The sequence below is a fragment of the Melanotaenia boesemani genome, chromosome 1, assembly GCF_017639745.1.
Source record: "Melanotaenia boesemani isolate fMelBoe1 chromosome 1, fMelBoe1.pri, whole genome shotgun sequence".
NCBI lineage: Eukaryota > Metazoa > Chordata > Actinopteri > Atheriniformes > Melanotaeniidae > Melanotaenia > Melanotaenia boesemani.
Genome location: NC_055682.1, coordinates 19,370,354 through 19,384,337, shown reverse-complemented (window position 1 = coordinate 19,384,337; position 13,984 = coordinate 19,370,354). Strand labels below are relative to the sequence as shown.

Sequence of the window (13,984 nt, the reverse complement as noted above, 5' to 3'; positions counted from 1 at the left end):
CAGACATGTACACTGGTATACCCAAATCCAACAGTCTGTGCAGTACTTTTTCATCTCACTCCCTTTTATTAACCCTCACACAGACTTGCACATATTCACTGGCCAGCCTGCATAGTGGACGGTACCTTTAACAATGGTAGCTCTGGTTCATCTGTTGTGGATCTGCAGCTGTAGAAACATACTTGCTTAGTCAGAAAGATGTCAGTGCCAAATTGTGGACGGGTGCCTGACTACCTGTCTGTCTCTCCTGTGCATAGAAGTGTTGTTGACAGTGATTTTAGTAGGACTTTGCCCTCAATTTTAATCAGCCATTAAATTGTTTCCTGCAATTATATCAAATAGAACATGAGCTCAAAATTGTGTACTGTTAATTGAAAATCAAGAGTCAGAGCAAAGTTCAGAGCATGCACGTAATAGTAAGTAGAGTGTGTGTGTGTGTGTGTGTGTGTGTGTGTGTGTGTGTGTGTGTGTGTGTGTGTGTGTGTGTGTGTGTGTGTGTGTGTGTGTGGTGGGAGCAGGCCGATCTCGTAGACTCTGACATATTTTTTATTCATGCACCCAAAAAGCTTGAGCCTGGAGCGCAACAAGCACCTCATCTTCAATGAAGTGTGAGAGTGAAACAAAGCACTGCTTTTGTATTACACAGTAAATCAAGTGGTATTATTTTACCACTAAAATATTCAGTCTCTCAGGCACTTTTACTTTGGTCTCCAGCCATCAGTCAAACTGCTGAGGCGTGAGCAAGAGAAGAGGATAGACAGAAAGGAAAAAAAGAGAGGGAACAGTGGAGACTCCATCCTCCTGTAACATGTGTCTACAGCAATCTTGTTAAAGAATGCAACAGATCTGCAGCAGGCTCCATAACAGTATTTGTCAGCAGGAGTTAATAATTTATTAGCAGTGCTGGGAGGGCTGCGCTCAGGCAGCTAAAGAGTGCAGAGAAATCTTTCTGCCCCACCCCCACCTCTGACAAGCCCTATACAATACTACCTCATTTTATTGAAAAGGAAAAGGGGAAGTGTGGCAATAATTCTCTGAAAATATCTGAGGGCAAACGTACAGTTTTTTATTCCTCATAATTAGAGTGGGGATCACACAGCTCTGAGATCTAAAAGGTGGGTTTGTATACAACATATCAGCACAGACACAACAAAGCCTAATAGAAATAAAGAGTAGAATTCAGCTGAATTTGGGTACGACCAGTGCTAGTGGTGTTTGATCATATTTTATGACGGAACAGCACTGTTTACACTGTTGGCCTACTTGCTTGGAAAATAAAATCAGCAAAACAGCCCTGTTTGTACATCAGCAGTGTATTCTTGAAATAACCTTACATCAATAATTGAATCAGTTTTGGCTGCAAGTTTAACATATTTAAGATGAAAAATATGATGAACTGAAAAAGTAGCACATAAATACTTAATCTGATTCTCATCATGTTTTGCTGCACACACACACACACACACACACACACACACACACACACACACACGCACACGCACACGCACACGCACACACACAAAACAGCTAAAAGTAAACGTAAAGTGCATGACATGCCATCTTCTTGCAATCTTTCTTAAAGACAAAGCCCCAGTCACTCTGTAGACTTGAAGCAGGGATGAGGAAGGGTCAAATAGGAAAGCAACCTGGTCTATATATAGCTCACAATATTGCGCACATTTGAAGGACTTAAGTTCTCCAGCCATGGGCTCATATGACTTGGAATGCTTTGAGTCATGAATTGTTCCTTCAGATAATGTTTCATCATCGTGCAAAACAACCCCAGCTTAATTGGTAAGTATTAGAGGGGTGTTGTGCCCTGCTCATCTCAGGGGTCTTGTGACTGCTGGGCTATGTGTCCCCAGCTATCCCATTTCCTCTTTCATCATAAAAGGGTCTGACTGTCTTTCACCCGCTCTATCTGGTCTGTCACACTGTTTACCTTTTATAGACAATGGTGATAAGTAACTCCACACCGTCTCCCCCAACACCCCATCCCACCCACTTGTCTGGCTCAGTGCTGATGTCTTGCACCTTCAGGTTTTGATCACAAGCCCCAGTATTCACATGTTATCAACAGAACAAGCACAGAAAAACAAATAAATTATTAAAGATAAAGATTGCTTTAAAAGAAAAAAGCTGGCAGAAAAGTATTAACTGTTAATGTGTAGCAGTGTACTCTTGCAAACTTTGCATGCATAGGAGAGCTTATATTCTAACACTAAAAATACACTGATATGTTCATTTAAATAAAGAAATACTCAATAAAGTTCACATTTGTGCTGTCAGTCTACAGGCAAAAAAGGAACACAAGTCAGGTAAACAAACCTGAAGTGTTGAGTTTTTTTTTTTTTTTTTTTTAAACAGTTAAAGTTTCGAGATGTGGGCTCTAACTGGTAATATAACTTTTTTGTAAGAAAGGAAAAGTAAAACCAGTCATATTGGCCATATACAGAAGAAAATGGGGAAGAATACTATTAAACTGGATGTGCTATGGTTATTCTTTCATGTCAAGTATTTGCAAAGTTTATTTCCGAGACATGGAAACAGCTGATCATTTACGTAATCAGCTGCATTAAATTGAAGTCTCTAAAAAGGTGTTGACATCCACCCAAAATGTTTATTAAAAAATATAAAATGTTTTCAAAGAATGCCTTTTGTGCTTCACTTCAAAACGTACATTAAAATTAAAAAGTTGTTGAAAACACAACCACATAATACACTGTTCTTGTAATCTACTCAGTGCACCAAATTGTAAACAAATTATATAAAAAAAAGAACTGTTTTAGAGTGAGTTGGAAATAGATATAGAAAGTCGTAGTGGAGCCTGAGACCACGTGTATGTGAATATGTGTGAGAGAAATAGTGGGAAAATCAGCTGTGTGTTTCCCTTCAGGGGTTCCTCGTGTTCTAACAGGTGTCATGGTAGGTTTCCTCTGGGTTCTTCACCTGCCATAATGAGATATTACTACCTGACAGCTCCCAGCTGGAAGAGCATTGACACGGAATCCTCCATTTAGCACAATTAAATTATCACCCTCCATTGTGACTGTGCCACGCTGTGCAGCAGCCAGGTTACTGGATAGATGATCAACCCATAATTCGAGCTGTAAGCTGCACACTGTTTGTTTGCTGTGTGATTTTGCTGAATTTAAAGCAAGACGAAAAAAGGAGCTGCGCTTTACCATTTAGTTTGAGACAGTAACATCGAAACTGATCAGCAGACAAAGTAATAACACATAATATATCCTAAATGGTTGAAAAAATTTAGATTTTTTTTTTTCAACTTCTGTGCAGAGCCAGGAGAGTTGCCTAAATTAATTACTTGAAATTGTTCCTCCATTACTGTTGACCTTCCCCTGCAAAAAGTCAACTCAATTATGGTGGCACTTCATCCTCACTTCACATTCCCTCCTGATACTATCTCTATTAGAAATTGCCACAGTTGCCACAGTAAAAATCCACACTCAGACGATAGCCATCCAGAGCAAATTAAGCAAGCCACCTGAAGTGCACACTTTACATATTGAGCAGAGAATTGATAATTACTTTGCAGGGTAAATTATTTGCAATAATATGCTACTGGAGGAACTACCTTGTATCTCACTTTAAACACTTGTGCAGCTGCTGTGAGAGCATGCTAGGTGTCCTTGCCCCCCACGCAAGGCAAAGGCTGATGCAGGTGTGAGAGTGCTTAAGTGTCCCTGTCTGTCTAATCTGGAAGGGTCAATGAGCACTCACAGACTGAATCCTTCCTCTTCCTCCTCCTCCCCTCTCTCCCTTGTGCCACTAGCCATTTTTCCGATCCCTGGGCGCTAGCTCAGAGCTTGATGGTATAACAGCCTCTCAGTTCCTCAGGACACAACACAACGTTTACTCATGCGTATGATCTTAAAAATGAAGGATAGCTGTCCAAAATAATTCACTACTGGCCTTCTCTCAGCAAAATGTATTCACTTGAGGAAGAGCATACAAGGATACCACTTAAGAAAATGCACTGAAAAGCAATGGCAGTTGCAAGAAAAGTTTTTGCAACAATCGTCTTGTTATTTATTTATTTTAATTTTCTCTCTGAGCCAAGTATTGTTAGCCCTTCTACAAATCTCACAAGTTAAGCATCAAACCAGCACAACCCTGTTTGGTGGGCAAAAGTGGATTTTGTTGCTTGCCTCGCAGTTGAAAGCAAGTTACGAGGCCTTTGTGCACAGGAGAAGGAAAACAGAGATTGGAATTTGGCAGAAATACAATAATACAGAAATCTTCTGTTCGTGGAACCTGAAATGTTCATGGAAACAATCGAGCATTGTTCAATGAAAGAAAAGCAATGGTGACAAATGAAATATAGACTGGGGCCCCCTTATTGTAAAATGTTAAACAAAGCGCCATTCAAGTCAGGTTAACTCTGTCATTTATAGAGATAAGTTCCTTTGTGCACTAGAGAATGCACTTCAGCAAGTCCAGTGTAATATCTGGCACAGTTTCCAGAGAAGTAAGTGGAAGAGCTGGCACACTAGTGATGGGATGCATCTCAAATCTAAAGAGAGGCACAATGAGAATAAAAACAAAAGAACAAATAAAATCCCAGAGGACAGGATATGAGAAAAGAAGAAAGAAAAAAATGTTAGAAGCAAGATAATCATAGAAAGTCAGTGAGATTTTCAAGAACTATGACAAATTTTAATGATTTTGTAGGAAGAAGGAAAAGCATGGCCTTGTTGAATATAAAACACTTCATAAATCTTGATTAAAATGTTTCTAACTGCTACAAAAAAGTAAAGCAGTTTTATTCTCTTTTAGTCTCATCTCTTAAACTTTTTAATCCTAACCTTTGGTGAGGAAAATGAAAATTACCTTTTAACAGTTAATCAAGCTGTTGAAATGGGAGGACAATTCAGGAGCAACAGCTGGACAGAAGTCTTGTCCTTTGAGTTTCAACCAAAATTTTTGTTGTCTTATTCCTCAGTCAATTATTACCACTCAATGAAAACTTTTACGTAAAGGAAAGCTAAGTTCCTTTATGTAAAAACTGAACCTCTTGTCCTTCTTTGTCTTTGGGCCCTTGTGTGTTTTAAGGACTGTGAGAAGAAGGGCTAGAAAAGCTAAGGTGGCAAGAGAGTAGCTATGTTTCATGTGGCACGTCAATTGGAAAATCAAAACAGAGGTAGCTCATTTGCTCCACCCAGATGAGACCATCTAGCTGAGCCATGATGACTAGGGGTCAGGCAAGCCACACCTCAAAGATTTATGATTAAGGCTTATTATGCTGGGAAACTGACATTGATTGCTGATTTAAGCCACTGAAACCAATTAATTTGCCAGGGCTGAATAGAAAGCATGGTCAACAGTGTGTGTCATTCTGACAGGTTGGATGGAAGGAGCCAGGCAAAAGTGCAGGACTAAATGAATGGTTGGCACCCAGCTCTGTTTGGAGGTGGTTAAAAGTTACAGTGCCTGATTGACAACTGATACAGAGAAAGACAGAGAAACTGGAATAAAATGAGATCTGACGAGCAAAACCAGAAGCCCCGGCCACTGATCTGGGTAATTGCCCAAAAATTTGGTTCACAGAAGACATGTACAAGCTGCTTTTTTAGAAAAGCTAAAATGGTTTCATTCATGGGGCGGCACCAAGGAAACCTGACTAAATGAATGTGAAACATTGCACTAATAAAATCAGAGAGCTGACAGACATGGTTGAACAGAAAAATGTACTGAAATTCTACAACGAGGAGGAATGCACTGTAGTGGATTAAACGCTGACTGAAACACAAAATGCCTCACCAGCCTGCTGCTCACCATGAGTCTGAATACTCAGATTAGGAAAGAACAAACAGTATGTGTGCCACAAAATGTTAAACTGTACCTAAAACAGTCTATTACCAAAGTGTTTCTTTTTTTTTTTTTTTTTTTTGTGCTGTGTTTACAACAAATGCCACATTACCTCCAGTTGTATGTTATTTTTTCTGTGGTTGCAAGAGGAAGCGTGTGTTTAGCAATATCTTTTTTCTGGTAGTTTCTTCTTTTTTTTTTTTTTTTCTTTGCTGGCTTCCTTATAAAACACATGCATCATATCAGGGTCTCAAAATTAAATCATTAACTAAATTGCTTTCTTAAAAAGCCACAAGTGTGCAGCAGAATGGGTGTGTGTGTGTGTATGTGTGTTTGGCTGTGGTCCACAGGCCTCTGGTTCTCAGGCAGCCTCTGCCCCGGCTCTGTTGTGGTTCCCTGCCACCACACTCATTATGCTCAGGCCCAGCTCACCACGGAGCAGGGCTGCAGCTCGACTCACTCACTGGGCTAGTAGGAAATAATCTGGTAATCTCAAACTACTCCTCCATTTCAACTCAGGACTTCATTCACACAAAGAGGCCCTTTGTGCCTAATAACTTCTGACCACACTTGGGATCTCAATAATGAAATCAATCAAAAATACATTAAACAAATATGGATTATGCATTTAATGTTCATGCTTCTGTACATCTGATCAACAGATTTACACTCCAGTAGTATCAAACAACAATTCTTGCTGTCATATTTCATGTTGATATCAAACTTAGCTAATGTGTCAGATTTTTTATAAACAGAAATTCTATGTACAATTAAATAAACAAATTAGTGTCATTTTCTCATAGAAACACTAAACTTTTACAGGAATTATGTAAAAGAAACCTACTGGGAAACTATCAATCTGCCTGACATAGATTTTAATAAACACAGCAAACAGAATGGACAGCAAATAGGGAGTGAAGGACAGACAAATATTTGAGGATAGGGACTTTAGCTTAGCTGTGCGACAGGGTAGCTGAGGACCCCATCAGCATGCACACACACACACACACACACACACACACACACACACACACACACACACACACCTAACCCTCAACCCTGTCTATCTGCTCTCCATGGAGCTAAAGGTAGCAGATGTGTCTTTCACAGCCTCTGGAGTGTGTAACCAGTCTGCAAACAATAGATGGAACCTGACAAAGGTCGATGCACTTGCAACACACTCTTTACAGTAAAAGGCAGTCAGATTTCATCAGCCACTTCAGTAAATAATTCACTTTTTCCATTTGACAGACCACTGACATATTTATCATTGCACACAAGCACATTCAAAAAGTTGTGCATCTTGTGTTAATGCCTTGACCACCTAGTCAGACTTAATATGCTAATTGAAGTCCTTTTTAATCCCATTTAACAAAGTTCAAGTTACCTTTTTGACCTCCTTTTTATATTAGAATTGTTGTAAATATGTCCAAACCTATTAGACCAAGTACTCCAAAGTATCTTAGCACCATGAAACAAAATATCTGAGCACTAGAATGCTTTCATATGCCATTCTAATGTTCATATTAACAATGTTTTATTTTACATTACATTTACTGCAAAATGTGATGTTTAAAGTAGCTATTTATTTATTTGTTTGCATATTTGTGTACTGGGCATAGCGTTATTCATTCTCTGACAGCCTATAAACCCTCTATCTGATGTCAGCAGGGCAGCCCCCAGTAAGGCATATCAGCTATAAATGGCAGCTACATCAATATAGCGCAAGCTAAAAATACAAGACGTGGTTTCCTCTTTCTCTGCATTCACAATTGTGTGTGAAGCTTAAGCTGAAAAATTCTACATGGACAGCTTTTTGTGGAAACGGCAAAAAATTGTTTTTTTTTTGGAGCTACTGAATAGCACATAACATATCTCCAGTATTTTGACAGCAAAATGCAAAACATTCTAGCATGAAAAACCTTTTTTCTCTTCACTTGCAAGCCAGGTTTTAAGAAAGCTCTCTAAAAGCTATCAAAAGTTTAAACATTTCCCACATTTCCTCCTGTGGGTGTGCCTGTAAAGTGCTTTGCTCCCTCTCTTGAGAACCTCTAAGGAATTGCATCATCAGACAGCGAGTAAGATGATGGTAGCAACTTACTGTAACATAGGGGAAATACCTCATTTTGGTTGATTCATAAACACCTTGTGCACGAGCTGGCTGGCATCTCAGACTGGTCCGTGCTGTGCTGGTTTAAGAGCAGAGCTGACTGCCCAGAGCCAACTCTGTGTTTAAGGTACATGCACATGCACACACACACACACACACACACACACACACACGGTTGCGTTGCTCTGTTCTAATTCAGCTTTTGAGGTGTCTATTACCTCTGACTAAAATCATACATTAGCCCTCTCTTAATATCAGAGTGGGTCTTTATCAGAGACCCTTGTTTGATACAGTTAGAGCTGATGCATGAACTGCACACCAAGAGTAAGCAGTGATCTGCATATTCAATAACTTCCGTAATTATATGCGCAATTCATCAGATGGGATGTGATTGCAGGGGAAGTGGAATAGAGTGGAATAGAGAGGAGCAGAGAGGTCTGATTCCTGGAGGACTAAAGTCTAATCACAAAACTAACATGATAATTGAAATCTAAATTGAAAGGCTTAGCTCTCAGGGAGAGTATGTCAGACATGGAGTGTAGAGGCGTTGGTGAGAGTGTAACAGAGGGAGAGAAAGAGTGGCAGGAAAAATTAGATTGAAAGAAGCCAATGACAAAATGCATAAATGTAGGAATTCTTCACACTAATCATTTAAACAAGCTTAAAAAAAATCTCTGTAATCCATTTACAAGCTTAAACACACAGGAGGGGGAAGAGCTTTAAATCAGAAGGGAGGAAAGAGAAAAGTTTGAGTATTTAAATGTTTTTGTTTTTATTGACATGTACACTATCATCACAAACTCATCAAACCAGAGCTTCGTTTTTGCTTCTTTCATTTTTTTTCCTTTCAATAATCATCTGCGGTTTTCTCTTTGTCTTTTGTTACGTTTTCAGTTACACAAGGCAGTGAAAATTTGAGTGTCCCCAGTTACTTAAGTAGCTTTGAAACTGAGAATGCTGTTCTATATTATATATAAGTGTATGTGTGTGGGGGGTGTGTGTGTATGTTTGGACATCCTGAAAATAAGATTTCATCTAAACTTTTATTTCTTTTTTTACCCGTTTCTCCTACACACTTTGAAGTTGGTGGTGAGTTCTTCATTTATTTGCAACCTACAATTATGCCACTAGGTGTCACTCAATCCGGCACTTCCCTCTAAACAAATCATGGCTTGATCTCTTGAAAGAGTGCATTTTTATAAATGCCTTTAGCAGTAAAGACAAGCATGCAAAATCTAAAGAAAATGTGGATCTTGTTTTTCTTTAGCAAAATCAGAAATCAAGAAAATGAACAAATTAAATTAAATTTACAAACAAATGAACAAACTTAAATCTTTGTGCTTGGTAGTCTGGTTCACTCAACTACTCAAGATCCTAAACTGTCACCATTATCCCTGTCTATGTGCATATACTGGGGCCTTTAAATTCGTGTGCTCAAGGGGCGACTAAAGTTACAGCTTGTGTGAAAAATGACATATATGTTCTGTTGAACAGAAGGATCCTCCGTTTATATGAGGGTCCTATAGCTTTAGCTGTTCATTTACTCATGTCCAGTGCAACAAATAAAAAGTCAAGTTGCATGTCTTTGCTTTTAAACATAAAGAATTATTTTCAACAAAATTGTTTAGATTTGTGCAATACTTTGAAAAGTTTCTTTTTCACAGACATTTAGGCTAAATATAGTTCATGAGCCATTGTACTGAAACAACACTGTCCTCCATCTCACCTCAAACAGTGTCTTCACCTTCACTTCTCATGTTTTACTTGTCAATATAACCCATCACAAGAAGTGAGAAAAAAAAAGATTACAAAGTCCTCTGTCCCATCTTTCTCTCTGCCCCCTTTCCCTGCTGTCTGTCTGGACCACAGGATTCATATTCATCTTTCAATAAGGTTTAATTAGTGATGCCAAATTCATTAACCTGTACTGCTGTTACACTGGCCTCAGCCATAAATAAGCTTAATGTGAACAGACGTATTGCAGCTGTAATAAGGGGACATAAAACTTAAAGAGAAACACATACGGTTCTTCTGTAGTCATGGATCATTCTAACTTAGCAGCATTTAAGAGCTGGAGTGTCCCTCTATGAGCCAACAGAGCCAAAGAAAATTATTTAAATTTTAGGAGTACAGCTATTATGACAATTCATTATTTTCTATCTCAACGTCTTCAAGGCTTAGGCCAAAACATTTATGTTATATCAGTTTACTAGAGAATAAACTGATTCCAGTGTACTGGAAAATTGCATTTTGCAGCTGTAAGTGAAAGTTGACGCTAATTAGCTTAAATATTAAGAGCTTTTAAGGTTAATGTATGAGTTTATATTGTTTCTTACATAGTTCAGAGGTCAGAAAGCAATGCAGAATCAGCATTATTTGCCAATAAAAAGACAGCTGGAACAGCTTCTGACAAGTTATCAAACTTGGCATCTCGTTTCTGTCGAGAGCGGAGGAAGTGTGTGTCATGTAACTTCCCTAATCGCAAGGAGACTTTTTATGGGCAGCTTTTCCCAACAATCTAATTTTCTTTTACAATTTTTCATAAAATAGCCAAACTTGACTTGTTATTTCTGAGCAGACCTATAGATTCAAGCAGAAACATAAACTCAGGAAACAAACTGCTATTGTAAAAATGTCAGACAACCTTCACTGTCCTAGGATTACCCATTGACCTCTATGGTCCACTATCCCCCAGTGGTCTCACCTAACAACGTCCACAGAAGAGTCTATTAGACCTGAATCCTACTTTGTTGTTTAAAAAGGGTCTTGTCCTTTCAGTACACACACCACCCCGCTTTCTGTTTTTCAAGCATAGGTGGTGGAGAAACACAAATTCATTGTTCTCTTAAAAATGGAAGTTGGAGTTACCAGGGTAACGGCTCTAATCCTCTTCGTTTTCTTTTTTTTACCATTTCTTTCATATTACAGTGTATCGAGTGGTACTTTTTAAGTCACAGGCAAGAGCCCTCACTCTCTTTTAATTAGCTACGATTCTGTTTGCCAGGAGACAGCATGATGAGCTAATCGAAATTTACGAAATGATGGCATACTGCAAGCAGCTACTTCTTCGTCCTAAGGCCTGCTCCAAGAATAACAATAATGAGGCCATTATAGAGGATTGCACTTTAAAACGCTGCACTGCCACCAAAACAGAGGACATAATTGTTCTGGTGTTTTCCATACAATCAACAACCCATTGTGGGTGACTTGAGAACTAAGGGAGCAAAGAATGGATGCCATAATGATTGCTCTGTGCTGCCTTCATGATCCTGTACAAAGTGGCCACTGAGCAAGGAGCTTGATAGACTACTGATTTGGTTGTGGATGAAGAAAACTGTCTGACTTTGTAGAAAAATGTCCTTTTTGCTTTTTGTCTGTCTTGCTGCTCAAAAAGTCCCCAGGCCACATTAGAGAAGACCCATTCATATGGTGAAAAGCTCAGAGTCACACAGGCTCATCTGTGGGGGCCATAGAGTCGCTTTGGAGAAGGGCCATTTATTATAACCTCAATCCATTCCAGGAACATAAAACTGATCTCCTGCAGAGGATAATAAAAGGTGCGTTTGCAGTCCGTCAGGAAACTATAGGGTGTTCTTGAAAGACTAATGTGTTTATACTTGACCACCACATATATTTAAAGAGTCACTCTAGTTCACATCAAGTATGTCAACTGAGTTTTATCTAACAAGACGGTTCAATTAGATAATTGCATATCTGTGGTCCAAAACTAACTTCATTACAAATGCAGTTTAGTTCAGCCATCTGGAAATTAAAATCTCCCAGCAAGTAGACTGAAAACAGCAGAGGAAAAACGATTAAATATTTTACCAGTAAGGTTCGTATGTAAACCTGCAGGTTGAAAGCTCAGTGGGGTTGTACAAACATGGTGCTGCAGCTTATAGCTGTGCTCCATTGTAAAGAAGGGAAGCGAAATGGGGCTTGAGGGTAGAAGGAATGTAAGTGGGCCCCTTAGCCTAGTCAACCTTCAGTGGGTTTCATTTATCTTCATCTTGTTAGACTAAATTAATTAACAATCTCAATGTTACACACTTTCTCCTTTCATTACATCAAATAATGGCAGAAATGTAGAGGGAGGTCCTGCCTACTGGGAGTCAACCAGCTCTGAAGACATCTTTCTTTATCAGTGCTTATCTTTTCTTCTCTCTGTTCACATGTCTGCATTTGGTTCCTTCCCCTTTCTTTTGCACATACTCTCATTTTCCTGGTTGCTATGACTACACAAACAAAAACCTTTTAAAAGTCTTTCATAAACATATGAAAAATTGATGTAAAATGAAAGCACATCTTTTCAACAAAGAGAGGCTTACCATCACAAATGATTGTCTATTAAAGACACTGTGTACACTGTATACTTTAATGCTGAAAACTTTTGCAGAAGTTATGGAAATTGAGAATTTTAAACAGTTGTCACCTCACAAAACAAAAGCTTTGAATTGTGTGTGATAAAGGGTTTAGAAATTTATCATTTAAGTTTGACATTTTTGTCACAGAGGCTTTGTATCAGGTGCTATTAGGATGCAGAGATTGTTAAAAATAAAAGCAGCTACTAAAACTATCCTTACATCTGACTCACAAGGAAACTAATGACTCATTACATGAATGGCAAACCCATCTGGTGTGCTCCTGTGATATGAGGTGTAGCATAAAACGTTAACAACAAATGCATATTGGAGCAGAATCTTCAGAGAGCCCCCTTTGCCCCCTCACCAAAAAAAGTGGGATTCTTCACTAGAAAAAAGTCTATCAGCTTGTTTCTACCCTTTTCAACCCTCCCCACCCCACAGCCCACTGCCCACTCCGGGACACATGTCTTATCAAAGCAAAAGTGCTAACCCTGAAGCAAAGCCTGCCTTTAATCTTGGCCTGATTGTGGAGGCCTCAGCCAGCGTGCGTGATATCTTTCTGCTGCTGTCTAATTAAAACAGACATTGACAGAGGGATGTGGATAAGGAATTTAATAATGTGTTTACTTAGAATAATCAGTCATTTCTCACAGCTACAAGAACAAAAGAAACTAGTTGAGAAACAGTAAGCGCAAGGTAATCTTTTCTTTCTCCATCTTCTTTTTCAAGATGTGAGATTGGATGTTGAGATTTCACTCAGATATGCCACTGCCTGTCCTTCTTCACTATCCCACACACATCCTGCCACAGTTCATCTTTAACATAGCTAGTTATCCACCAAACTGGTATCGACAGGTGGTGAGAGTGAAAATGCTGTCATCCACTTTGCAGCATTACTCCCCAAAAAAAAAAAAAAAAAAACTAAAATGAGCCATGGCAGAGTGCTTTCAAAAATTTAACATGCTGTATGCCTGAACAACTCCTGTCAGACTGTAGTAGATATACCACACCAAATAAATTGGTGCCATGCCCAGAAAGATAAAACAGATACTGTACAATTTTGCATTACATATTTATTTGTTTGAAGCAGCAAACAGTATATCAGGTATTTCTGAAAAAATACTAAATACACAATATTTATACCAAAGTGATGAATTGCTTTCCCAGTTGTGGTATTGAATTTAAATAAAAAAGAAACAGTTACGGCTCACAAAGTTGTATATATGAAAAATGTCCTTGTGAATATAACTTCAAACATGGTTATTCTGTAGGATTTAATACCCCTCTGTCAAAGCAAGGAGTGAAATTAGCTTTTGAAGTTTTTTTTTTTGTTTGTTTTTCTTAAGGTTATAAATGTGGAACTGCATCTGTCTGAATTCTGAAGATAAATAAAATCATTTCAAATAGGCAAAAGATTTTACTATTGAATTCCTGAAGGACATTTTGACCAGCAATAGTGATGGTATCAAATTGTCTTTTCTTTTTAAAATGCCCCCAACAGTTCTGAGAGAGAAAAAAATGTGGTTAATTTAATCAAATAAGTGACCTTTTGAAAAAGAAATCAAAGAGGATTCATTAGCTTTAGTAAAGTTTGGCTGACAGCAGCTTTGAAAGGCAGATGCTGCTGCTGTGGCTTTTAATGAGCCAACCCTAATTAGGGAGCAACACTGGAGCCTAGAGA

The 13,984-nt window shown here is 38.6% G+C and overlaps 1 protein-coding gene across 3 annotated transcripts in view; it reads right to left on the bottom strand.

Annotated features, from left to right (window-relative positions):
- sox6 (SRY-box transcription factor 6) overlaps positions 1–13,984 on the bottom strand; it is a 132,160-nt gene that overhangs the window by 87,699 nt on the left and 30,477 nt on the right. The window lies entirely within an intron of this gene.